The 27556-nt window shown below is 46.2% G+C and overlaps 1 long non-coding RNA gene across 1 annotated transcript; it reads left to right on the forward strand.

The window, feature by feature from the left end:
* The first annotated feature begins 616 nt into the window (after positions 1-616).
* On the forward strand, positions 617-20259 carry LOC124000858. Its single transcript, XR_006832675.1, has 3 exons — positions 617-887; positions 8672-8817; positions 19985-20259. It is a non-coding gene; the product is annotated as an uncharacterized LOC124000858 (long non-coding RNA).
* The last annotated feature ends 7297 nt before the right edge of the window (positions 20260-27556 follow it).

The following is a 27556-nucleotide window of genomic DNA, read 5'->3' on the forward strand; positions in this document are numbered from 1 at the left end:
ATAACTCATCCACAGCTCTTTAAACCCTATTTGCACGGGAATAGTATTCCTAGAGAACATTGGTTATTGAATTGAATTTGAATTTCAGTGGGTTTCAAGTACAGATAACTCATCCACAGCTCTTTAAACCCTATTTGAACGGGAATAGTATTCCTAGAGAACATTGGTTATTGAATTAATAAACGTCCGTTATTCTAGAGGACGATTTAAAAATGTCTTTTCCCAAACTTCCCCCTGTAATTATTTTTTATTTTATATATAAAAAAAAAATGAATTGACAGTTATAAAAAAAAGCCTGGAGGTAATGACGGAGGCCAGACGATAACTGGGTTACACTGATACCTCGAGCTTTTGGTTCCCAAGATTTCTAAACCATATCAAACTATCTTTGGTATGGTGTCGCCATAATATTTGAATTGAGGAAGTGTGATCATAATCATTTGGATATTTTATCGATCCGTAGTAGACGTGTCTAAATGTCCTCCGGCGTAAGACGTAAGCTAAACACGAGACGCGTTTTAACGCCATGGATGCGAAAGTGAATTTATCGTTTCTACAAATGTAGGTCAGCTGTATGCTGCTTGGTGATTTATTAACAGCGAGGGTTACATTGAATAGGCATATTCTTTTTTTTCTGATGCATTCGGCAATATTCAATCCATACACACAAAACACACGATCAAAAACAAAACAAAAAGTTGATACACGTAGGTCCTTCACATATAGGCCATGCGCAGCACGGCACGTTCAATTTAGTCGAATCAGTTATTGTTATCATGCTCGAACCGCGTGCAACGCCTGTCAAACTCAAACATTTCTCTCAAAACACAGGGATGTCGATTCGCGCGGGACTAGTATTATCAGAGGACCTTGGAGTTCACCAAACAGTAGGTTCATTCTAGCTGGAATTGGGCATATTTCTGACATGACAGATTCTGACTGCTCTAAATCAAATCAAATGTTATTTGTCACATACACATGGTTAGCAGATGTTAATGCGAGTGTAGCGAAATGCGTGTGCTTCTAGTTCCGATAATGCAGTGATAACCAACAAGTAATCTAACTAACAATTCCAAAACTACTGTCTTATACACAGTGTAAGGGGATAAGGAACATGTACATAAGGATATATGAATGAGTGATGGTACAGAGCAGCATACAGTAGATGGTATCGAGTACAGTATATACATATGAGATGAGTATGTAGACAAAGTAAACAAAGTGGCATAGTTAAAGTGGCTAGTGATACATGTATTACATAAGGATGCAGTCGATGATATAGAGTACAGTATATACGTATGCATATGAGATGAATAATGTAGGGTATGTAAACATTATATAAGGTAGCATTGTTTAAAGTGGCTAGTGATATATTTTACATCATTTCCCATCAATTCCCATTATTAAAGTGGTTGGAGTTGAGTCAGTGTGTTGGCAGCAGCCACTCAATGTTAGTGGTGGCTGTTTAACAGTCTGATGGCCTTGAGATAGAAGCTGTTTTTCAGTCTCTCGGTCCCAGCTTTGATGTACCTGTACTGACCTCACCTTCTGGATGATAGCGGGGTGAACAGGCAGTGGCTCGGGTGGTTGATGTCCTTGATGATCTTTATGGCCTTCCTGTGACATTGGGTGGTGTAGGTGTCCTGGAGGGCAGGTAGTTTGCCCCGGGTGATGCGTTGTGCAGACCTCACTACCCTCTGGAGAGCCTTACGGTTGAGGGCGGAGCAGTTGCCGTACCAGGCGGTGATACAGCCCGCCAGGATGCTCTCGATTGTGCATCTGTAGAAGTTTGTGAGTGCTTTTGGTGACATTTAAACCAATCAGATCGATAAACCAATCAGATCTATCTATCCACATTCCACACAGCGTTTAAACCAATCAGATCTATCTATTTACATTCCACACAGCGTTTAAACCAATCAGATCTATCTATTTACATTCCACACAACGTTTAAACCAATCAGATCTATCTATTTACATTCCACACAGCATTTAAACTAATCAGGTCTATCTATTTACATTCCACACAGCGTTTAAACCAATCAGATCTATCTATCCACATTCCACACAGCGTTTAAACCAATCAGGTCTATCTATCCACATTCCACACAGCGTTTAAACCAATCAGGTCTAATTGTCTCAACTTTCTAATATTATTAACTTGAGTGAACAAATAACACCACAATGAAATACTTATTTCATTTATTTCATAAACAAAGTTATGGAACAACCAATGCCACATTTGCGGAAAAAAGTACCGCTACACTCAATAACGGGTTGTGACACCTGTAGTCGCTGTCAACGAATTCTGGCATAACTAACTCAGCGACTTTTGTACGTTTTCAAGCACGAACTGCTCGTTTCAAGTCCTGCCACTAACATCTCACATGAGATTAGACTTTGACAAGGCCGTTCCAAAACTTCAAACGTGTTGCTTTTTAGCCATTTTCATGTAGACTTGATTGTGTGTTTTGGATCATTGTCTTGCTGCATGACCCAGCTGGGCTTCAGCTCACAGACGGTTGGCCTGACATTCTCCTGTAGAAGTCTCTGATACAGAGCAGAATTCATGGTTCCTTCTATTAAGGCAAGTCGTCCAGGTCCTGAGGCAGCAAAGCATCTCCAAACCATCACACTACCACCACCACGCTGGAGCCCAAACCATCACACTACCACCACCACGCTGGACCCCAAACCATCACACTACCACCACCATGCTGGACCCCAAACCATCACACTACCACCACCACGCTGGACCCCAAACCATCACACTACCACCACCATGCTGGACCCCAAACCATCACACTACCACCACCATGCTGGACCCCAAACCATCACACTACCACCACCATGCTGGACCCCAAACCATCACACTACCACCACCACGCTGGACCCCAAACCATCACACTACCACCACCATGCTGGACCCCAAACCATCACACTACCACCACCACGCTGGACCCCAAACCATCACACTACCACCACCACGCTGACCCCAAACCATCACACTACCACCACCACGCTGGACCCCAAACCATCACACTACCACCACCACGCTGGACCCCAAACCATCACACTACCACCACCACGCTGGACCCCAAACCATCACACTACCACCACCACGCTGGACCCCAAACCACCATGATTGACCAGGCATGACACAAAAAGTTATAATTTTGACTCATCTGTCCATAGAACATCCTTCCAAGAGTCAACGATCATCCAGGTGAATCCAGTTGCTTCCAGGTGAATCCAGTTGCTTCCAGGTGCTTCCAGGTGCATCCAGGTGCTTCCAGGTTCATCCAGGTGCTTCCAGGTGCTTCCAGGTGTTTCCAGGTGCTTCCAGGTGCATCCAGGTGCTTCCAGGTGCATCCAGGTGCTTCCAGGTGCATCCAGGTGCTTCCAGGTGCATCCAGTTGCTTCCAGGTGCTTCCAGGTGCTTCCAGGTGCATCCAGGTGCTTCCAGGTGCATCCAGTTGCTTCCAGGTGCTTCCAGGTGCTTCCAGGTGCTTCCAGGTGTTTCCAGGTGCTTCCAGGTGCATCCAGGTGCTTCCAGGTGTTTCCAGGTGCTTCCAGGTGCTTCCAGGTGCTTCCAGGTGCTTCATGACGAATTTGAGTGACTTTTTTGGATGACATGGGTGTCAATAGTTACTGACCAGATTGTGTGTATATACTGTATATAATGTCTTGTGTGTTCAAACACAGCGTACCCTGTTGACCAGTGTGGGGGGAGGGGTATGGAGATGCTAGCTTGCTGTTGGGGGACCCTTAATGGTCAATCTGGCCTTGCAGTGGCTCTCTCTCTCTCTGAAATGCCAGGTCATGTGTGAGTTGACCTCTGTGGAGGAGGCACTCCCTTCACCCTCAGCTCCCTCTCTCTCTCCCTCCCTTCTCAATCCACCCTCCCGCCGTCCGACCTCTCTAATCTCTCCGTACCGCTGCAGCTCTGTGTAAAATGGTCGCTACTGATGCTGCTGCTGAGGAGAGTGAGTGAGTGAGTGAGTGAGTGAGTGAGTGAGTTGAGTGAGTGAGTGAGTGAGTGAGTGAGTTGAGTGAGTTGAGTGAGTGAGTGAGTGAGTGAGTGAGTGAGTGAGTGAGTGAGTGAGTGAGTGAGTGAGTGTGTGTGTGTGTGTGAGTGTATGCACGCTAGTCCTCCTCCACTCCTCCCGTCAATACACATCTCTACTTTCCAGTCTGTCTCCATCATTTAAGTTTAAATGACCGGGGAATCTGAAAACATTTTGTGCCGATAATGCATGTCTCTCATGCTGATAATGCATGTCTCTCATGCTGATAATGCATGTCTCTCATGCTGATAATGCATGTCTCTCATGCTGATAATGCATGTCTCTCATGCTGATAATGCATGTTAATGCATGTCTCTCATGCTGATAATGCATGTCTCTCATGCTGATAATGAATGTCTCCCATGCTGATAATGCATGTCTCTCATGCTGATAATGCATGTTAATGCATGTCTCCCATGCTGATAATGCATGTCTCTCATGCTGATAATGCATGTTAATGCATGTCTCTCATGCTGATAATGCATGTCTCCCATGCTGATAATGCATGTCTCTCATGCTGATAATGCATGTCTCTCATGCTGATAATGCATGTCTCTCATGCTGATAATGCATGTCTCTCATGCTGATAATGCATGTCTCTCATGCTGATAATGCATGTCTCTCATGCTGATAATGCATGTCTCTCATGCTGATAATGCATGTTAATGCATGTCTCTCATGCTGATAATGCATGTCTCTCATGCTGATAATGAATGTCTCCCATGCTGATAATGCATGTCTCTCATGCTGATAATGCATGTTAATGCATGTCTCCCATGCTGATAATGCATGTCTCTCATGCTGATAATGCATGTTAATGCATGTCTCTCATGCTGATAATGCATGTCTCCCATGCTGATAATGCATGTCTCTCATGCTGATAATGCATGTCTCTCATGCTGATAATGCATGTCTCTCATGCTGATAATGCATGTCTCTCATGCTGAGAATGTATGTCTCTCATGCTGATAATGCATGTTAATGCATGTCTCTCATGCTAATAATGCATGTCTCTCATGCTGATAATGCATGTCTCTCATGCTGATAATGCATGTCTCTCATGCTGATAATGCATGTCTCCCATGCTGATAATGTATGTCTCTCATTCTGATAATGTATGTCTCTCATTCTGATAATGTATGTCTCTCATGCTGAGAATGTATGTCTCTCATGCTGAGAATGTATGTCTCTCATGCTGAGAATGTATGTCTCTCATGCTGAGAATGTATGTCTCTCATGCTGATAATGAATGTTAATGTATGTCTCTCATGCTGATAATGAATGTTAATGTATGTCTCTCATGCTGATAATGCATGTTAATATATGTCTCTCATGCTGATAATGCATGTTAATGTATGTCTCCCATGCTGATAATGTATGTCTCCCATGCTGATAATGCATGTCTCCCATGCTGATAATGCATGTCTCCCATGCTGATAATGCATGTCTCCCATGCTGATAATGCATGTCTCCCATGCTGATAATGCATGTCTCTCATGCTGATAATGCATGTCTCTCATGCTGATAATGCATGTCTCTCATGCTGATAATGCATGTCTCTCATGCTGATAATGCATGTCTCTCATGCTGAGAAATGTCTCTCATGCTGATAATGCATGTTAATGCATGTCTCTCATGCTGATAATGCATGTTAATGTATGTCTCTCATGCATGCTGATAATGAATGTCTCCCATGCTGATAATGCATGTCTCTCATGCTGATAATGCATGTTAATGCATGTCTCCCATGCTGATAATGCATGTCTCTCATGCTGATAATGCATGTTAATGTATGTCTCTCATGCATGTCATGCTAATGTATGTCTCATGCTGATAATGCATGTCTCCCATGCTGATAATGCATGTCTCTCATGCTGATAATGCATGTCTCTCATGCTGATAATGCATGTCTCTCATGCTGATAATGCATGTTAATGCATGTCTCTCATGCTGATAATGCATGTCTCTCATGCTGATAATGCATGTCTCTCATGCTGATAATGCATGTCTCCCATGCTGATAATGCATGTCTCTCATGCTGATAATGCATGTCTCCCATGCTGATAATGCATGTCTCTCATGCCGATAATGCATGTCTCTCATGCTGATAATGCATGTCTCTCATGCTGATAATGTATGTTAATGCATGTCTCTCATGCTGATAATGCATGTCTCTCATGCTGATAATGCATGTCTCTCATGCTGATAATGCATGTCTCTCATGCTGATAATGCATGTCTCTCATGCTGATAATGCATGTCTCTCATGCTGATAATGCATGTCTCTCATGCTGATAATGCATGTCTCTCATGCTGATAATGCATGTCTCTCATGCTGATAATGCATGTCTCTCATGCTGATAATGCATGTCTCTCATGCTGATAATGCATGTCTCTCATGCTGATAATGCATGTCTCTCATGCTGATAATGCATGTCTCTCATGCTGATAATGCATGTCTCTCATGCTGATAATGCATGTCTCTCATGCTGATAATGCATGCCTCTCATGCTGATAATGCATGTCTCCCATGCTGATAATGCATGTCTCTCATGCTGATAATGCATGTCTCTCATGCTGATAATGCATGTCTCCCATGCTGATAATGCATGTCTCTCATGCTGATAATGCATGTCTCTCATGCCGTGAGAGACTCTGCAGTTCAGTTATACAGTATGATTATTTTTATATTACATATGCCAGTTCAAAGTATGTATTCAAGAATCTGCTGTGTCGAGGAATTATCCAGGAAAGACTCTTGAGATTAGAAAACCTGGCAACAGTTCAGCAGAAAGTGGTCGTTGTCTATATACACTACAACTGAACACAACTCAATTCATAAAATAACGTTTTACCCTATCAAGACAGCTATAACCTCTCCTCCAGTTTTACAGTCTTCTGCAGCTTGTTCCAAGACCAAGGAGTATTGTAGGATAATTATATTTTTCCCATTTCAGTCCTGGTCTCAGCAACCAAAAAACATAAATGATGTCAGTTCACGGTTTAATAGTCAAAAAGTTGCAAATATTATTTTGTTGCTCTATTATAGGCGTCATTGAATATATGATTTCTCTTGGAATGAAACATATCCATACATGGCAAGCTGCCTCTCTCTCTCTCTCTCTCTCCTGCCTCTCTCTCTCTCTCTCTCTCTCTCTCTCTCTCTCTCTCTCTCTCTCTCTCTCTCTCTCTCTCTCTCTCTCTCTCTCTCTCTCTCTCTCTCTCCTCTCTCTCTCTCTCTCTCTCCTACTTTCTCTCTCCTTCTCTCTCCCTCTCTCCTGCCCTCTCTCTCTCTCCCTCTCTCCTGCCCCTCTCTCTCTCTCCTCTCTCTCCTCTTGCTCTCTCTCCAAATCAAATCAAATCAAATCAAATCAAATTGCTCTCTCTCTCTCTCTCTCTCTTACTCTCTTTCTCTCTCTCTCTCTCTCTCTCTCTCTTGCTCTCTCTCCTCTTGCTCTCTCTCCTCTTGCTCTCTCTCCTCTTGCTCTCTCTCTCTCCTCTCTCTCCTCTTGCTCTCTCTCCTCTTGCTCTCTCTCTCTCCTCTCTCTCCTCTTGCTCTATCTCTCCTCTCTCTCCTCTCTCTCCTCTCTCTCCTCTCTCTCCTCTTGCTCTATCTCTCCTCTTGCTCTCTCTCTCTCTCTTGCTCTCTCTTGCTCTCTCTCCTCTTGCTCTCTTGCTCTCTCTCCTCTCTCTCCTCTTGCTCTATCTCTCCTCTCTCTCCTCTTGCTCTATCTCTCCTCTTGCTCTATCTCTCCTCTTGCTCTCTCTCTCTCCTCTCTCTCGCTCTCTCTCTCTCTCAATTAAATTAAATTCATTTCAAGGGCTTTATTGGCATGGGAAACATGTGTTAACATTGCCAAAGCAAGTGAGTGAATATAAAGTGAATGTATAGAGTGAAATAAACAATAAAAATGAACAGTAAACATTACACATACAGAAGTTTCAAAACAATAAAGACATTACAAATGTCATATTATATATATACAGTGTTTTAAAAATGTACAAATGGTTAAAGGACACAAGATAAAATAAATAAGCATAATTCTTTGCGGATCTGTGTAATCTGAGGGAAATATGTATCTCTAATATGGTCATACATTGGGCAGGAGTACAGGAAGTGCAGCTCAGTTTCCACCTCATTTTGTGGGAGTGAGCACATAGCCTGTCTTCTCTTGAGAGCCATGTCTGCCTACGGCAGCCTTTCTCTCTCTCTCTTCCTCTCTCTCACTATCTCTCTCTCCCTCTATCACTCCCTCTATCACTCCCTATCTCTCTATTTCTCTCTCTCTCTCCATCTCTATATCTATCCCTATCTCTCTCAATCTCTTTCTCTCGATCTCGCTAGTGACAGTGTGATTACTGGGACATAATGACAGGAGCATAAATGGCTGTCTGTCTGTGTCTGTCTATCCATCCGCCCGACAGCAGAGCAGGTGTACAACACAATGTGACGACTTGTCTCCTAAAAGACTGTGTGTGAGCGTTGCCCTGGAGATGTACCCTGACCACCTCCTGCCCACCCCACCACCACAGCTCCACCCATTGTTATTGTCTTTGTTTACTGGTGTTGTTGTATACTCATGTTGTTGACTCTTCCTCCTCCAGGTAAGGTCCTGACGGTCCTCCTCCTGCAGCGCCCCAGCCCCAAGCTACGCCCCCCCCCAGCACCTTCCGCTCTACAGCTGATTGGTCGAGGCTTCACCGTGTGGGAGCCTTATTTGGAGGTGTCCTCTGTTCTCATGGGACTACTGGTGTGTCGACGCAGATAAACAGCTGGAGAGTGGAGTACACACACACACACACACACACACACACACACACACACACACACACACACACACACACACACACACACACACACACACACACACACACACACACACACACACACACACACACACATACATACGTATACACACACACATGCACAGAGTCAATGTGGAGGCTATATACAGGGGGTACTGGTATAGAGTCATTGTGGAGGCTATATTCAGGTGGTACCGGTACAGAGTCAATGTGGAGGCTATATACAGGGGGTACCGGTACAGAGTCAATGTGGAGGCTATATACAGAGGGTACCGGTACAGAGTCAATGTGGAGGCTATATACAGGGGGTACTGGTACAGAGTCAATGTGGAGGCTATATACAGAGGGTACCGGTACAGAGTCAATGTGGAGGCTATATACAGGGGGGTACCAGTACAGAGTCAATGTGGAGGCTATATACAGGGGGGTACCGTTACAGAGTCAATGTGGAGGCTATATACAGAGGGTACCGGTACAGAGTCAATGTGGAGGCTATATACAGGGGGGTACCAGTACAGAGTCAATGTGGAGGCTATATACAGGGGGGTACCGGTACAGAGTCAATGTGGAGGCTGTATACAGGGGGTACCAGTACAGAGTCAATGTGGAGGCTGTATACAGGGGGTACCGGTACAGAGTCAATGTGGAGGCTATATACAGGGGGTACCGGTACAGAGTCAATGTGGAGGCTATATACAGGGGGTACCAGTACAGAGTCAATGTGGAGGCTATATACAGGGGGTACTGGTACAGAGTCAATATGCGGGGGTACAGGTTAGTCCAGGTAATTTGTATACGTAGGTTGGGATAACGCACATGTATATGCATACACACACACAGACACAGACACAGAAACAGAAACACACTTATACACACAGACACACACACAGACACAGAAACACACTTATACACACAGACACACACACAGACACAGACACAGAAACAGAAACACACTTATACACACAGACACACACACAGACACACACACAGACACACACTTACACACACACAGACACACACGACATACACTCCTTGAGTGCAGCTTGAGTGGCAATTACTCCACTCTGAAATCTAGACTACAGCACTAGACAGTAGTAATGTTGTTATGTGGGTGATAGCTGTACACAGTAGTAATGTTATTCCACCTCGGTCCCCCTATTCCACCTCGGTCCCCCCCTATTCCACCTTGGCCCCCCCTACTCCACCTCGGTCCCCCTATTCCACCTTGGCCCCCCTACTCCACCTTGGTCCCCCTATTCCACCTCGGTCCCCCTTATTCCACCTCGGTCCCCCTATTCCACCTCGGTCCCCCTTATTATTCCACCTCGGTCCCCCTATTCCACCTCGGTCCCCCTGCTCCACCTTGGTCCCCTCTATTCCACCTCGGTCCCCCTACTCCACCTTGGTCCCCCTATTCCACCTTGGTCCCCCTATTCCACCCCCTGCTCCACCTTGGTCCCCTCTATTCCACCTCGGTCCCCCTACTCCACCTTGGTCCCCCTATTCCACCTCGATCCCCCTATTCCAACTCGGTCCCCCTATTCCACCTCGGTCCCCCTATTCCACCTCGGTCCCCCTATTCCACCTCGGTCCCCCTATTCCACCTTGGTCCCCCTATTCCACCTTGGTCCCCCTATTCCACCTTGGTCCCCCTATTCCACCCCCCCCCCCTGCTCCACCTTGGTCCCCTCTATTCCACCTCGGTCCCCCCTATTCCACCTCGATCCCCCTATTCCACCTCGGTCCCCCTATTCCACCTCGGTCCCCCTATTCCACCTTGGTCCCCCTACGCACACACCCTGTTCCACCGCAGTGGAAAAGCACCCCTGCTTTTCTCCCCTCCGTTCTGCCAGACAGACACCACACAGCACAGCAGGACGGGCTGCCTGCCTGCACAGCGTCTGACACACTGAATGATGAAACCACGGCTGTAATGTGATTGGGGAGCATTAATATGATGTAATGATGTCTGCCTTGCTGGATGACAGGCGGGGCAGAGAGGAGACCTTTCTGTGTAGAGTAGAGCCCTATCTGTCTGCCTGGCTAGCCTACACACACACTGACACACTGACACACACACACACACACACACACACACACACACACACACACACACACACACACACACACACACACACACACACACACACACACACACACACACACACACACACACACACACACACACACACACACACACACACACACACACACACACACACACACACACACACACACACACAGCCCCTAACCTACCCCTCACAGCCCTGCAAACAAGGTTACTCCCGGCAGTAAGACAACCAATGAAAAATGCTACCAACATCAGATTATGCAATTAAGATGAAACCCTATCTTAACAAATTTATTATGAGTATAAATATGTCTGCCTTTTTCGTGTTGCGTGTGCTAATACGGTTAGCCCAAAATGGCAGTAATTTTTCAGGGTTTATTAGCGTTAAGAGAGAGAGGCTGATGCACAGAGAGAGTCGAACCCATGGATGCACTTAGAGAGGTCACAAACAAACAACAAAATGTTCCCCAGGCAAGACAGGACAGGACGGGAGGTCTGTAGCAGCCCCCCCCCCCCCCTTCCCCCTCCCCCCAGATCTTAGCAGCCCCCCCCTCCTCCCCTCCCCTCAGATCTGTAGCAGCCCCCCTTCCCCCTCCTCCCCTCAGATCTGTAGCAGCCCCCCCCCCTCCCTCCTCCTCCCCTCAGATCTGTAGCAGCCCCCCCTCCCCCTTCCTCCCCTCAGATCTGTAGCAGCCCCCCTTCCCCCTCCTCCCCTCAGATCTGTAGCAGCCCCCCTCCCTCCTCCTCCCCTCAGATCTGTAGCAGCCCCCCCTCCCCCTTCCTCCCCTCAGATCTGTAGTAGTCCCCCCTCCCCCTCCTCCCCTCAGATCTGAAGCAGCCCACCCCCTCCCCTCAGATCTGTAGCAGCCCCCCTTCCTCCCCTCAGATCTGTAGCAGCCCCCCTTCCTCCCCTCAGATCTGTAGCAGCCCCCCCTCCCCCTCCTCCCCTCAGATCTGTAGCAGGCCCCCCCTCCTCCTCCCCTCAGATCTGTAGCAGCCCACCCCCCTCCCCCTCCTCCCCTCAGATCTGTAGCAGCCCCCCCCTCCCCCTCCTCCCCTCAGATCTGAAGCAGCCCACCCCCTCCCCTCAGATCTGTAGCAGCCCCCCTCCCCCCTCCTCCCCTCAGATCTGTAGCAGGCCCCCCCCTCCTCCTCCCCTCAGATCTGTAGCAGCCCACCCCCTCCCCCTCCTCCCCTCAGATCTGTAGCAGCCCCCCTTCCTCCCCTCAGATCTGTAGCAGCCCCCCCCCCTCCCCCTCCTCCCCTCAGATCTGTAGCAGCCCCCCTCCTCCTCCCCTCAGATCTGTAGCAGCCCACCCCCCCCTCCTCCCCTCAGATCTGTAGCAGCCCCCCCTCCTCCTCCCCTCAGATCTGTAGCAGCCCACCCCCTCCCCTCAGATCTGTAGCAGCCCCCCTTCCCCCTCCTCCCCTCAGATCTGTAGCAGCCCCCCTCCCTCCTCCTCCCCTCAGATCTGTAGCAGCCCTCCCCTCCCCCTTCCTCCCCTCAGATCTGTAGCAGTCCCCCCCTCCCCCTCCTCCCCTCAGATCTGAAGCAGCCCACCCCCTCCCCTCAGATCTGTAGCAGCCCCCCTTCCTCCCCTCAGATCTGTAGCAGCCCCCCTTCCTCCCCTCAGATCTGTAGCAGCCCCCCTCCCCCCCTCCTCCCCTCAGATCTGTAGCAGCCCCCCTCCTCCTCCCATCAGATCTGTAGCAGCCCACCCCCTCCCCCCTCCCCTCAGATCTGTAGCAGCCCCCCTTCCTCCCCTCAGATCTGTAGCAGCCCCCCCCTCCCCCTCCTCCCCTCAGATCTGTAGCAGCCCCCCTCCCCCTCCTCCCCTCAGATCTGTAGCAGGCCCCCCTCCCCCTCCTCCCCTCAGATCTGTAGCAGCCCCCCCTCCTCCTCCCATCAGATCTGTAGCAGCCCCCCCCCCCTCCTCCCCTCAGATCTGTAGCAGCCCCCCTCCTCCTCCCATCAGATCTGTAGCAGCCCACCCCCTCCCCCTCCTCCCCTCAGATCTGTAGCAGCCCCCCCTCCTCCTCCCCTCAGATATGTAGCAGCCCACCCCCTCCCCTCAGATCTGTAGCAGCCCCCCTTCCTCCCCTCAGATCTGTAGCAGCCCCCCCTCCCCCTCCTCCCCTCAGATCTGTAGCAGCCCCCCTCCCCCTCCTCCCCTCAGATCTGTAGCAGGCCCCCCCCTCCCCCTCCTCCCCTCAGATCTGTAGCAGCCCCCCTCCTCCTCCCATCAGATCTGTAGCAGCCCACCCCCTCCCCCTCCTCCCCTCAGATCTGTAGCAGCCCCCCTCCTCCACCCCTCAGATCTGTAGCAGCCCACCCCCTCCCCTCAGATCTGTAGCAGCCCCCCCACACATACTTGCATGTATGCGCACACACACACACACACACACACACACACACACACACACACACACACACACACACACACACACACACACACACACACACACACACACACACACACACACACACACACACACACACACACACACACACACACACACACACACCACTGGACATGGCTGTGGCCTTCCTCCTGTCTATGAGTCATTGAGTGGATGACGATGATGCCCCCTGTGACCCCAGACACAGATCGGAGACTAAGTCTGCGTTTTTACGCCACAAAATTGACTTATCAGCCCCCTGTGAAAAGGGCCCGGGGATTTTTAGTAATGGGAACATGGAGAAGCAGAGAATGTGGTCTGAAAGAATGCAACAACCCAACGTTCGCACATTAGCAGTTGCTATGTTTTTTTGTGTATTTTATTAAATATATTGGGGGGGGGTTTGGTTTTGAAAATATTATTTTTTTGGTCCCTCTGCTTTTGAAGCCGTTGCTCAGGGTATTGGCCGGAGGATCGGCCTAACGCAGAAAAGGGGACATTCAGTCAGTCTGTCCGTCTTGTTTATCTACCATGATGCATCACATTGATACTTAGCACCAACTGTGTCGTCCTACTGCTGTACTCCACCTCAGTTCAAAAACCAACACTCCAAAAACATTATTTATGAAAAAATTGGACTGAGTTGTGAGAACGGAATGCAATAAATAAAATACACATTTTTCAGGTGTTTTTAATTCTTATTTGAGCAGTTACTCGTGTTCGTATCATATAACACAGACATGTAGACACACCTTTCAGTGGGTGTGTTGTTTTGCTGTAGTCATGAAGCCAGCTACTTTGTCCTGCTGTATCCCTCTCTAGTCAAATGATCTGGCCTCAATAGGGCCTCGTCATCCAGGCAGGCAGGCAGTCTGGCATCCAGGCAGTCTGGCATCCAGGCAGGCAGGCAGGCAGGCATCCAGGCAGTCTGGCATCCAGGCAGGCAGGCAGGCAGGCAGGCAGGCATCCAGGCAGTCTGGCATCCAGGCAGGCAGGCATCCAGTCAGTCTGGCATCCAGGCAGGCAGGCATCCAGGCAGTCTGGCATCCAGGCAGGCAGGCAGGCATCCAGGCAGTCTGGCATCCAGGCAGGCAGGCAGTCTGGCATCCAGGCAGGCAGGCATCCAGTCAGTCTGGCATCCAGGCAGGCAGGCGGCTGGGCACTAGAACATTAGTTTCCTATTCTAACACACGAGTATAGGTGGCACTGTGGCTAAGCCTATGGTCTGAACACCTCTCTCTATCTCTCTCTATCTCTCTTCCTCTCCCTCTCCCTTTCACTCTCTCTCTGTCTCCCTCTCTCTCTCTCTATCTCTCTTCCTCTCCCTCTCCCTTTCACTCTCTCTCTGTCTCTTTCTCTCTCTATTCCTCTCTCCCAGCCATGCATGGTTTAATTATTTGACAGTCATGTTGATCTTAAACACTAAGATCTGATGTCACAGTCACACACCAGGATCTTACTCAAAAACGGTGAATCCAGCAACTAAAAACGTTTATACCAATTATGTGTCAAAGATTCTTTATATTACTACACTATTAAATAAAGACTTATGTTATTATTAAATAATAGTTAAATGAAATCACTTTGAGAATCACAGGGCCAAGAACATTGTATCAAGATGAATGCAAAGCCTTTATAGATTAGGAACAGGCATGAAGACGTCTGCATTGTCCAAGGAATGGTCGGTTTTCGTATTGTGTAGAAAGTGCTCCTCTTAACAACATAACAAGGATGGAGTTGTCAGTGTTTTTTTATTTTTTATTTTACCTTTATTTAACCAGGCAAGTCAGTTAAGAACAAATTCTTATTTTCAATGACGGCCTGGGAACAGTGGGTTAACTGCCTGTTCAGGGGCAGAATGACAGATTTGTACCTTGTCGGCTCAGGGGTTTGAACTTGCAACCTCCCGGTTACTAGTCCAACGCTCTAACCACTAGGCTACCCTGCTGCCCCTACACTCTAACCACTAGACTACCTGCCACCTCTAAACTCTAACCACTAGGCTACCTGCCACCTCTACACTCTAACCACTAGGCTACCTGCCGCCCCTACACTCTAACCACTAGGCTACCCTGCCGCCCCTACACTCTAACCACTAGGCTACCTGCCGCCCCTACACTCTAACCACTAGGCTACCCTGCCACCTCTACACTCTAACCACTAGGCTACCCTGCCGCATCTACACTCTAACCACTAGCCTACCCTGCCGCCTCTACACTCTAACCACTAGGCTACCTGCCGCCCCTACACTCTAACCACTAGGCTACCTGCCACCTCTACACTCTAACCACTAGGCTACCTGCCGCACCTACACTATAACCACTAGGCTACCTGCCACCTCTACACTCTAACCACTAGGCTACCTGCCACCTCTACACTCTAACCACTAGGCTACCTGCCGCACCTACACTATAACCACTAGGCTACCTGCCACCTCTACATTGACAGAGGAACAAGTCAACACAGTACACATCCGCTATATACAATTTAACTTCAAGCCCTTTCTGTTTGAAATGTAAACACGTTCTTATGGCAGATGTACCTAGCATGTACCTAACATGTACCTAGCATGTACCTAGCATGTACCTAACATGTACCTAGCATGTACCTAGCATGTATCTAGCATGTACCTAGCATGTACCTAGCATGCATCTAGCATGCATCTAGCATGTACCTAACATGTACCTAACATGTACCTAGCATGTACCTAGCATGTACCTAACATGTACCTAGCATGTACCTAACATGTACCTAGCATGTACCTAACATGTACCTAGCATGTACCTAGCATGTACCTAACAAGTACCTAACATGTACCTAGCATGTACCTAACATGTACCTAGCATGTACATTTACATTTACATTTAAGTCATTTAGCAGACGCTCTTATCCAGAGCGACTTACAAATTGGTACCTAACATGTACCTAGCATGTACCTATCATGTACCTAACATGTACCTAACATGTATCTAGCATGTACCTAGCATGTATCTAGCATGTACCTAGCATGTACCTAGCATGTATCTAGCATGTACCTAGCATGTACCTAGCATGTACCTAACATGTACCTAGCATGTACCTAGCATGTACCTAACATGTACCTAGCATGTACCTAGCATGTATCTAGCATGCAATTTAGCATGCATCTAGCATGTACCTAACATGTACCTAACATGTACCTAACATGTACCTAGCATGTACCTAGCATGTACCTAACATGTACCTAGCATGTACCTAACATGTACCTAGCATGTACCTAGCATGTACCTAACAAGTACCTAACATGTACCTAGCATGTACCTAACATGTACCTAGCATGTACATTTACATTTACATTTAAGTCATTTAGCAGACGCTCTTATCCAGAGCGACTTACAAATTGGTACCTAACATGTACCTAGCATGTACCTAGCATGTACCTATCATGTACCTAACATGTACCTAACATGTATCTAGCATGTACCTAGCATGTATCTAGCATGTACCTAGCATGTATCTAGCATGTACCTAGCATGTACCTAGCATGTACCTAACATGTACCTAGCATGTACCTAACATGTACCTAGCATGTACCTAACATGTACCTAGCATGTACCTAGCATGTATCTAGCATGTATCTAGCATGTATCTAGCATGTATCTAGCATGTACCTAGCATGTACCTAGCATGTACCTAGCATGTACCTAGCTACACTATTTATCTAATTTTAGCAACGCCTTCTTAAAGTAAAAAAAAATGTATATTGAAGTTGTCAGTCTCTGATAATGATCCGTGTTTATTTCAAGCTAACCACTACAATTCAGTACACACACACATCATATCCCATTTACAGTGTGGACATAAAAAAACTTTTTTGCAATTATATCACGTTAAACATGTGTAAGTTTGCGAAAGAGATTTAAAGAATGGAAAAACAGATGTGTGTGTGTGTGTGTGTGTGTTATAGCAGCTGAAACCCATAGTGATTATAAAGTAGCTATTGAAAAATATTATAAAATATTTATTGTGGTTTTACTAGATTCAAAACACCTTACTGTTTTTTGATGATGAAACTATTGCAGTTTAACAGCTATTTCAGAAGAAAGACCCCTCTTAGCTTTATGTTAAAGGTCCAATCCAGCTGTTTTTATCTCAATATCAAATCGTTTCCGGGCAACAATTAAGTAGCTTTACTGTAATGGTAACAAAGAAGAAAATAAACAAAAATAGCTTCTGAGCAGCTCCCCGCCCACCGTAGTCATGGTTTCCTCCCTCCAGCTGGATGGCAGCTCCCCGCCCCGCCCCCTGTAGTCATGGTTTCCTCCCTCCAGCTGGATGGCAGCTCCCCGCCCCGCCCCCTGTAGTCATGGTTTCCTCCCTCCAGCTGGATGGCAGCTCCCCGCCCCGCCCCCTGTAGTCATGGTTTCCTCCCTCCAGCTGGATGGCACCTCCCCGCCCCGCCCCCTGTAGTCATGGTTTCCTCCCTCCAGCTGGATGGCAGCTCCCCGCCCCGTCCCCTGTAGTCATGGTTTCCTCCCTCCAGCTGGATGGCAGCTCCCCGCCCCGCCCCCTGTAGTCATGGTTTCCTCCCTCCAGCTGGATGGCAGCTCCCCGCCCCGCCCCCCGTAGTCATGGTTTCCTCCCTCCAGCTAGATGGCAGGAAAAAGGGTAGAATGAATGAAGAAATAACTTTTTTGCCAAATACATTTTCCAAAATTGTTACGTGTTAGTCAAGCACATAATCAATATGATTTTGTAGCTCCTTTGCCAAGGCGTCATTACGTTGGAGGTAGTTAGCTACAGCGTTTAGTCAACTAAGCAAGAACACTTTTATTATTATTGCTGCCCGCACTTCCTTTGATCTCCGCCTCGGTATTATGCAGGAGCGCATTAACCAGCAAGGAAACATGATGTCGGGTAGTTCAGTGCGCGTCACTGTGTGGATGGAAACCCGACATGTGGCAGAGGGAGCTGTGCCACTAATACTGTCCTTCACAGGAAGTTATGTCAGACTGTTGAAGATTAGCAATCCTATGTTCATGAATCAGTTGTGGATCTGTCCTCGTCAAATAGCTGGAGATCAACCGTAGGCTGTTAATGACGCCATAATAGTCAGGTCACCAATGACAACAAGGCGTGTTGAATGAATGGTTGCCTCGTAGTCAGACCTAACTTAATGGGATTAGGTCACAAACTCATATAGGCTTACAGTAGTTCAGTTGTTTCATATTCCAAATAGCCTACAGTAAAATAGACTACTATATAAAATACACTTTTTCATTAGAATCAACCTACATTGTACCCAGTCATTGAATTATTCTGAATTTTCTCCCCAAACATTAACAATAAATTGACATTTTCCAAAGACTATTCACATAATATACACTTTTTCATTAGAACCAACCTTAGGCCTACTTTTTATTAATTTTTTATTAGTTTTATTTCCCCTTTATTTAACCAGGTAGGCTAGTTGAGAACATGTTCTCATTTACAACGGCATCCTGGCCAGGATAAAAGCTTAGCAATTCGACACATATAACAACACAGAGTTGGATATGGAATAAAGAACACATAGTCAACAACACAGTAGAACAAAAGAAAACAAAAAGTCTATATACAGTCACTGCAAATGAGGTATGATAAGGGAGTTAAGGCAATAAATAGGCCATGGTGGTGAAGTAATTACAATATAGCAATTAAACAGTGGAATGGTAGATGTGTAGAAGATGAATGGGAGCACCACCTTGGCAGAACATCCTAGGGAGAGGCCTGATTGTACATCTAAACATATTTCTAGTTAGCTAGTGAAGAGCAGCCAATTACCAAGTACCCATAACAGTCTATAGACTACCATTCATACTGAAGCAGTGTTCTGCCAACAGCATTATTTTGGAGTCAGGTCCAGGACTTGTTGTTGAATCATAATGTCTGTAAAAAAATAAAAAAATAAAAAATAATAATAATAAAATAATAATAATGCAAAATATATATACATATATAAAAGGATCAGAAATTATGCAAGTAATGTTATTTATATATATATAAAAAAATTATGATTTTATTTAGGTTTTTATACATAGGCCAAAGACAATTGACAACTTATCATTTCACAGACATAACAATTTTGGAAAATGTATTTGGCAAAAAGTTATTTCTTCATTCATCCGACCCTTTTTCCTCACACATCAGTAGTGTCAACAAACAAAGTGGGAAGCTGCCATCCAGTTGGAGGGAGGAAACCATGACTACGGGGGGGCGGGGCGGGGAGCTGCCATCCAGCTGTCATATGAGTATCCTTTTCTGACTAAAATAGGATTCCATCAACATGTACCAAAAATAATCAGATTTACATTTTGTCATAGAAAACTTTTAAGTTGCATGTATTTGAAAATGTCTACGTTGGTCAGTCCAAAATGTATTTTTAATTCTGTCATGGAAATAATTGTATTGCCTATTAGCAGTTAATTTACGGTTTCTGTGGCTTTAGTTTTCCATGTGTACCAATTTATCTGTGAATTCTGAAAAGTTATTCAAGGATTGTTCCATAGGATTGTGTTTTTAGGGAGTGATATTGGTTATTGTAGAATCTATTTGTTTTTCTTCCATATTGATATAGTGTTCTTATTTTTTATATATATTTTTTTGTGATATCCAATTGGTAGTTACAGTCTTGTCCCATCGCTGCAACTCCCCAATGGACTCGGGAGAGGGGAAGGTTGAGAGCCTGCGTCCTCCGAAACACAACCCAGCCAAGACACACTGCTTCTTGACACACTGCTCGCTTAACCCGGAAGCCCGGAAACACCGTCCAGCTGGCGACCAGAGCCACCTTCTCATTCCGGAGTTTTTCTTTATTTTTACTGTATTCTACATTGTAGAATAATAGTGAAGACATCAAAACTATGAAAACACATGGAATCATGTAGTACCCAATAAAGTGTTAAACAAGTGTAAATATATTTTATATTTGAGATTCTTATAAGTAGCCAACCTTTGCCTTGATGACAGCTTTGCACACTCTTAGCATTTTAGATTATTCCCCCATTTTTTTAACAAGGGGGCATTGAGTTTTCAAAATTAGTATATCAAGACATTGTTGGCAAATAAATGTAGTTTATATTCATGTTTGTAATGAGTGCGCTGAGAGTCGGCTGAGAGCAAGTTCGGGGAGTGAGTGTTTTAATAAATAAACACAACGTAAGAACAAAATAAAAACCACAAACAACGTACAGACAGGACACAGAAACAGAAACAATGACGCCTGGGGAAGGAACCAAAGGGAGTGACAGATATTGGGAAGGTAATCAAGGAGGTGATGGAGTCCAGGTGAGTGACATTATGCGCTGATGCGCGTAACGATGGGGACAGGTGTGCCCCATAACAAGCAGCCTGGTGACCTAGAGGCTGGAGAGGTAGCACACATGACAGTACCCCCTCCTTAACGAGCAGCTTGGTGACCTAGAGGCCGGAGAGAGAGCACACGTGACAATACCCCCTCCCCGACGTGTGGCTCCATGCTCAGGACGCCTACCAAAATGACCATCCCGGGGATCAGGAGCGGACCGGTCACCTTTGCTATGGTGCGGGAACCTGTCAATCTGGCTGAGGCGCGGGAGCATGGGGACTTCGAGTGCTGGAGAGAGAGCATACGTGACAGTACCCCCTACCCGGTGCATTCGGCTCCACCCACAGGACACCAACCACAGGCACGATCCCGGGGATCAGGAGTGAACCAGTAGCCTCCGCTGAGGCGCAGAAACCTGAAGAACCGTTTTTTGGCCTCCCATGTTGCCTCGGTCGAGGCATGGGAGCCTATCGATCCAGCTGAACCATGGGAGCCTATCGATCCCGCTGAGGTATGGAAACCCGTCGAGCCAGCTAAGGCAGGGGAACCCATTGAATCCGCCGAGGCGTGTGAATCTGACAAACCGGCTGAGGCCTCCCAGGTAACTCTGGTTCTGACACCCAGACCCGACATCACCTCCAAAACAAACACACAAAAAACACTCCCCTGATGCTTCCCTCTGGCGAGGCGTTATTCTGTAACGATGTGCGTTGAGAGTCAAGAAGCAAGTTCAGGGAGTGACTGTTTTAATAAATAAATACAACGTAATACAAAATAAGAACCACGAACAACGTACAGACATCACACAGAAACAATGACGCCTGGGGAAGGAACCAAAGGGAGTGACAGATATTGGAAAGGTAATCAAGGGGGTGATGGAGTCCAGGTGAGTGTCATTATGTGCAGATGTGTGTAACGATGGTGACAGGTGTGCACCATAACGAGAAGCCTGGTGACCTAGAGGCCGGAGAGGGAGCACACGTGACATTGTTAACCAATACTGATAACTGTTACGTTTCTGCCAGTGCAAACAGGAGGGGGGAGAGAGGACATCCCTGTCTTGTGCCCCTTTCTAAAGCAGTTTCATCAGATAATGAATTGTGTGTATATTTTTCCTTTAGTATATTTGTATAATATTTTTGTGAAATGTTGTTTGATAGACTAATCTGTCTTCTATTTTCATACCTGATCTATAACGAATAATGAATTTACCTCACGGTGATGTCCCCATGGAAAGAGAAAACTCCATCAAAACAGGATGAAATTTCAGGTGGTCTTACACTAAAAGTGCATTATCATAATTTTCACAATTTCACAGTATTACTCCAACCTCATAGTGTGGAAACAGATATAAAACATGGGAAATCATGTTGTTTTGACTGACATGGGCCTTTAAGTTACAGCAACAGAAGCCACGGAAGAAGATCAATGATACAAGGCAGAATATAATTAGTGGTTTATAGGAACGATATGAGACTATCAGTAGATATATAAAGCAGAATTATTCATATTTTGTGGAGAATCAGGGCAATAATGAAATTAAATAACATTGGAAATCATAGGGAGTACACACTGCTGGACAGAGAGCAGTGTGTGAAGAAAAATGCAACATTATACACACACATACGCACACACACACACACACACACACACACACACACACACACTCTCTTCCCCTCTGTACTCTGTATGGCCTATCCTTTATTTGTTCATATGCGTATACCTGACTGGTTATTTAGATATATTGCTGGTGAGGAGTCTTACATGTGTATCGTATGCCTGACAGGATGCATCTTTGAACTGAGTGTATTGACAAACAGGTAGATAGTTATCTAACGAATGGAATGACTGTTAGTCCGATTCATGTCAATCACTCATCTCTCAAGTAATGCCTTTTCCACAAGGAAACATCTGAGCACTCCCTCAGACTTGAGACACATGGCGTATACACACTTTGTATAACCAAATAAATACCATTTCATATCTGAACTTTTAAAATAATCATGTTTAAGTTAAATGTGTGTGTGTGTGTGTGTGTGTGTGTGTGTGTGTGTGTGTGTGTGTGTGTGTGTGTGTGTGTGTGTGTGTGTGTGTGTGTGTGTGTGTGTGTGTGTGTGTGTGTGTGTGTGTGTGTGTGTGAGGTGAGAGGAAGTGCAAATGAAAGGTGGAAAGGAACCAAGCATTAGCCCGTATTGTTTGAATTGCCTCGGACTTCGTTTCAGAAGAATGACATAAGAAATGAAACATATATGATGTATCTAAAGGAGTACATGTCCCTTTGTTTTAAGAAACATATGGTATAGACCATGCATTATCAGAGCATTATCGTGCTTCTACACCTGCATTGCTTGCTGTTTGGGGTTTTAGGCTGGGTTTCTGTACAGCACTTTGAGATATCAGCTGATGTACGAAGGGCTATATAAATAAATTTGATTTGATTTGATCAGAGCATTATCAGAGCATTATCTGAGCATTACCGGAGCATTGTCAGAGCATTATCAGAGCTTTATAGGAGCATTATCGGGACATTACCGGAGGATTAGCAGCATTATCTGAGCTTTATCGGCGCACTATCAGAGCATTAACAGAGCTTTATAGGAGCATTATCGGGACATTACCGGAGGATTATCAGAGCATTATCAGATACTGTATATTGACGTATTTTACTGTACATCATGTTATATTTCCCTTGGAGGGAATTTGTTCAATATATTTTTCAGAATAGATTCAGTTGTTCATTCATATATTGTTGGAAATTAAAATAGTAAGGCTATATTTCGGATATAAAATGTATCAACTAAAACGAGTTAATTCTTGATTTCATCAGACCAGAAAATCTTGTTTCTCATATTCTGAGAATTCTTTAGGTGCCTTTTGGCCAACTCCAAGCGGACTGTCTGTCATGTGCCTTTTGGCCAACTCCAAGTGGACTGTCATGTGCCTTTTGGCCAACTCCAAGCGGACTGTCTGTCATGTGCCTTTTGGCCAACTCCAAGTGGACTGTCTGTCATGTGCCTTTTGGCAAACTCCAAGCGGACTGTCTGTCATGTGCCTTTTGGCAAACTCCAAGTGGACTGTCATGTGCCTTTTACTGATTTGATTTGAGGAGTGGCTTCCATCTGGCCACTCTACCATAAAGGCCTGATTGATGGAGTGCTGCAAAGATGTTTGTCTTTCTGGAAGGTTCTCCCATCTCCGCAGAGGAACCCCCCTCCCCTCCCCCCAATCTGGGTTTAGGCTTGACACCCAGTACCCTGTATCCCCTATAACTCTACCCAATGTGTTTCACACTACTAAGCCGAGCCAAACCAAGAAGCTTTACGTACTGTAGCTGCCCTGATTACAAATCTACCAGCACTATTTAGATTGCATTGGGTCAGCACCAATAGTGGGAATAGGGTCCAGCGCTGTTCTAGACACCAGACACCAGACTCATGTCTGTTCTGTTCTAGACACCAGGTCTATACCAGTTCTGTACCAGGTCTATACCAGGTCTGTACCAGGTCTATACCAGGTCTGTACCAGGTCTATACCAGGTCTGTACCAGGTCTATACCAGGTCTGTACCAGGTCTATACCAGTTCTGTACCAGGTCTATACCAGTTATGTACCAGGTCTATACCAGGTCTATACCAGTTCTGTACCAGGTCTATACCAGTTCTGTACCAGGTCTATACCAGTTCTGTACCAGGTCTATACCAGTTATGTACCAGGTCTATACCAGTTATGTACCAGGTCTATACCAGTTCTGTACCAGGTCTATACCAGTTATGTACCAGGTCTATACCAGTTATGTACCAGGTCTATACCAGTTCTGTACCAGGTCTATACCAGTTCTGTACCAGGTCTATACCAGTTCTGTACCAGGTCTATACCAGTTCTGTACCAGGTCTATACCAGGTCTGTACCAGGTCTATACCAGTTCTGTACCAGGTCTATACCAGTTCTGTACCAGGTCTATACCAGTTCTGTACCAGGTCTATACCAGTTCTGTACCAGGTCTATACCAGTTCTGTACCAGGTCTATACCAGTCTGTACCAGGTCTATACCAGTTCTGTACCAGGTCTATACCAGTTCTGTACCAGGTCTATACCAGTTATGTACCAGGTCTATACCAGTTATGTACCAGGTCTATACCAGTTATGTACCAGGTCTATACCAGTTCTGTACCAGGTCTATACCAGTTATGTACCAGGTCTATACCAGTTATGTACCAGGTCTATACCAGTTCTGTACCTGGTCTATACCAGTTCTGTACCAGGTCTATACCAGTCTGTACCAGGTCTATACCAGGTCTGTACCAGGTCTTTGGCTGTACCTGGTCTGTACCAGGTCTGTACCAGGTCTGTGGCTGTACCAGGTCTGTACCAGGTCTGTGGCTGTACCAGGTCTGTGGCCGTACCAGGTCTGTACCAGGTCTGTGGCTGTACCAGGTCTGTACCGGGTCTGTACTAGGTCTGTACCAGGTCTGTGGCTGTACCAGGTCTGTGGCTGTACCAGGTCTGTACCAGGTCTGTGGCTGTACCATGTCTGTGGCTGTACCAGGTCTGTACCAGGTCTGTGGCTGTACCATGTCTGTGGCTGTACCAGGTCTGTAACATGTATGTGGCTGTACCAGGTCTGTACCAGGTCTGTGGCTGTACCAGGTCTGTGGTCTGTACCAGGTCTGTACCCAGTCTGTACTAGGTCTGTACCAGGTCTGTGGCTGTACCAGGTCTGTGGCTGTACCAGGTCTGTACCAGGTCTGTGGCTGTACCATGTCTGTGGCTGTACCAGGTCTGTACCAGGTCTGTGGCTGTACCATGTCTGTGGCTGTACCAGGTCTGTAACATGTATGTGGCTGTACCAGGTCTGTACCAGGTCTGTGGCTGTACCAGGTCTGTGTCTGTACCAGGACTATATATGTGCCAGGTCACCAATGAGTCAAGCCATGTGACTGGGGTAATAGATATTTTCCACTCCCTCCTAGCTCACAAATAATCAATCATTGTGTGTCTTTGTGTGCGAGTTTGTCTGTGTGTGTGTGTGTGTGTGTGATTTTGTGTGTGATCTATTCCTCTATCCTGTAAACATGTAGTTGAGGATCCTTAACGTCCACAAAACTACGAGAGAGGGAGAGGGAGAAAGATGAGCGTTTTGGTGTTTGTGTGTGTATGTATTTTACCAAGCTGAGGTGTGTTTAAAAGTGATGAGCAATATGATCTCTTATTAATATGATCTCTTATCAATATGATCTCTTATCAATATGATCTCTTATCAATATTATCTCCTATTAATATGATCTCTCTGATCCAATCACAGCGGCTGACAGCTGGCAGGGGAAGCCTGGGTTTAAGTCTGTTGTTCTCCTGGGTAGAGAAGACAGCCCTACTGCTAAACAACAGTGTTGATCTAGGATCAGGCCCCCATTTGTCCGTCTAATCTCATTCCTTATCATCTACCAGGTCAAACTGATCCTAGACCAGCACTCCTTCTCTTTAGACACTTTGTGAACACAGGCCCTGACCTACCCGTCTTAGCTACTGTACAAGCGTGACATCGATTGGTCTGTAAGGCCCACATGGGGCTTTGCTGAGTGGCGCACCGATCTAAGGCACTGCATCTCAGTCCTACAGACCCCCTGGTTCGATTCCAGGTTGTGTCACAACAGGCAGTGATTGTGAGTCCCATAGGGTGGTGCACAGTTGGCCCAGCGTCGTCCGGGTTTGGTCGGGGGTTGGCCGTCATTGTAAAATAAGATTTTGTTCTTAACTGACCTGCCTAGTCAAATGTTAAATAAAAATTCAAAAATGTAATAAACATGTACACTGTATCTGACAATAAATTAATGTGTTTTGTTTATACTGAGACATTGGCTTGTTTCCTACACCTACACATATAAACGCAACAATTTCAGTTACTTTACTAAGGAAATCAGTCAATTGAAATAAATTCATTAGGTCCTAATCTACGGATTTCACATAACTGGGAATACAAATATGCATCTGTTGCTCACAGATACCTTAATAAAAACAAAAGGTAAGGGAACGTGGATGAGAGAACCAGTCAGTGTCAGATTTGACCACCATTTGCCTCATGCAACCCGACACACCTCCTTCGCTTGATCAGTTGATCAGGCTTTTAATTGTGGCCTGTGGAATGTTTTCCCACTCCTCTTCCATGGCTGTGGAATGTTGTCCCCACTCCTCTTCAATGGCTGTGGAATGTTGTCCCACTCCTCTTCAATGGCTGTGGAATGTTGTCCCATTCCTCTTCAATGGCTGTGGAATGTTGTCCCACTCCTCTTCAATGACTGTGGAATGTTGTCCCACTCCTCTTCAATGGCTGCAGAATGTTGTCCCACTCCTCTTCAATGGCTGCAGAATGTTGTCCCACTCCTCTTCAATGGCTGTGGAATGTTGTCCCACTCCTCTTCAATGGCTGTGGAATGTTGTCCCCACTCCTCTTCAATGGCTGTGGAATGTTGTCCCACTCCTCTTCAATGGCTGTGGAATGTTGTCCCCACTCCTCTTCAATGGCTGTGGAATGTTGTCCCACTCCTCTTCAATGGCTGTGGAATGTTGTCCCACTCCTCTTCAATGGCTGTGGAATGTTGTCCCACTCCTCTTCAATGGCTGTGGAATGTTGTCCCCACTCCTCTTCAATGGCTGTGGAATGTTGTCCCACTCCTCTTCAATGGCTGTGGAATGTTGTCCCACTCCTCTTCAATGACTGTGGAATGTTGTCCCCACTCCTCTTCAATGGCTGTGGAATGTTATCCCACTCCTCTTCAATGGCTGTGCGAAGTTGCTGGATATTGGCGGGAACTGGAAAAATGCTGTTGTACATGTCGATCCAGAGCATCCCAAACATGCTCAATGGCTGACGTGTCTGGTGAGTAAATGCAGGC

Source organism: Oncorhynchus gorbuscha, linkage group LG16, assembly GCF_021184085.1.
Source record: "Oncorhynchus gorbuscha isolate QuinsamMale2020 ecotype Even-year linkage group LG16, OgorEven_v1.0, whole genome shotgun sequence".
NCBI lineage: Eukaryota > Metazoa > Chordata > Actinopteri > Salmoniformes > Salmonidae > Oncorhynchus > Oncorhynchus gorbuscha.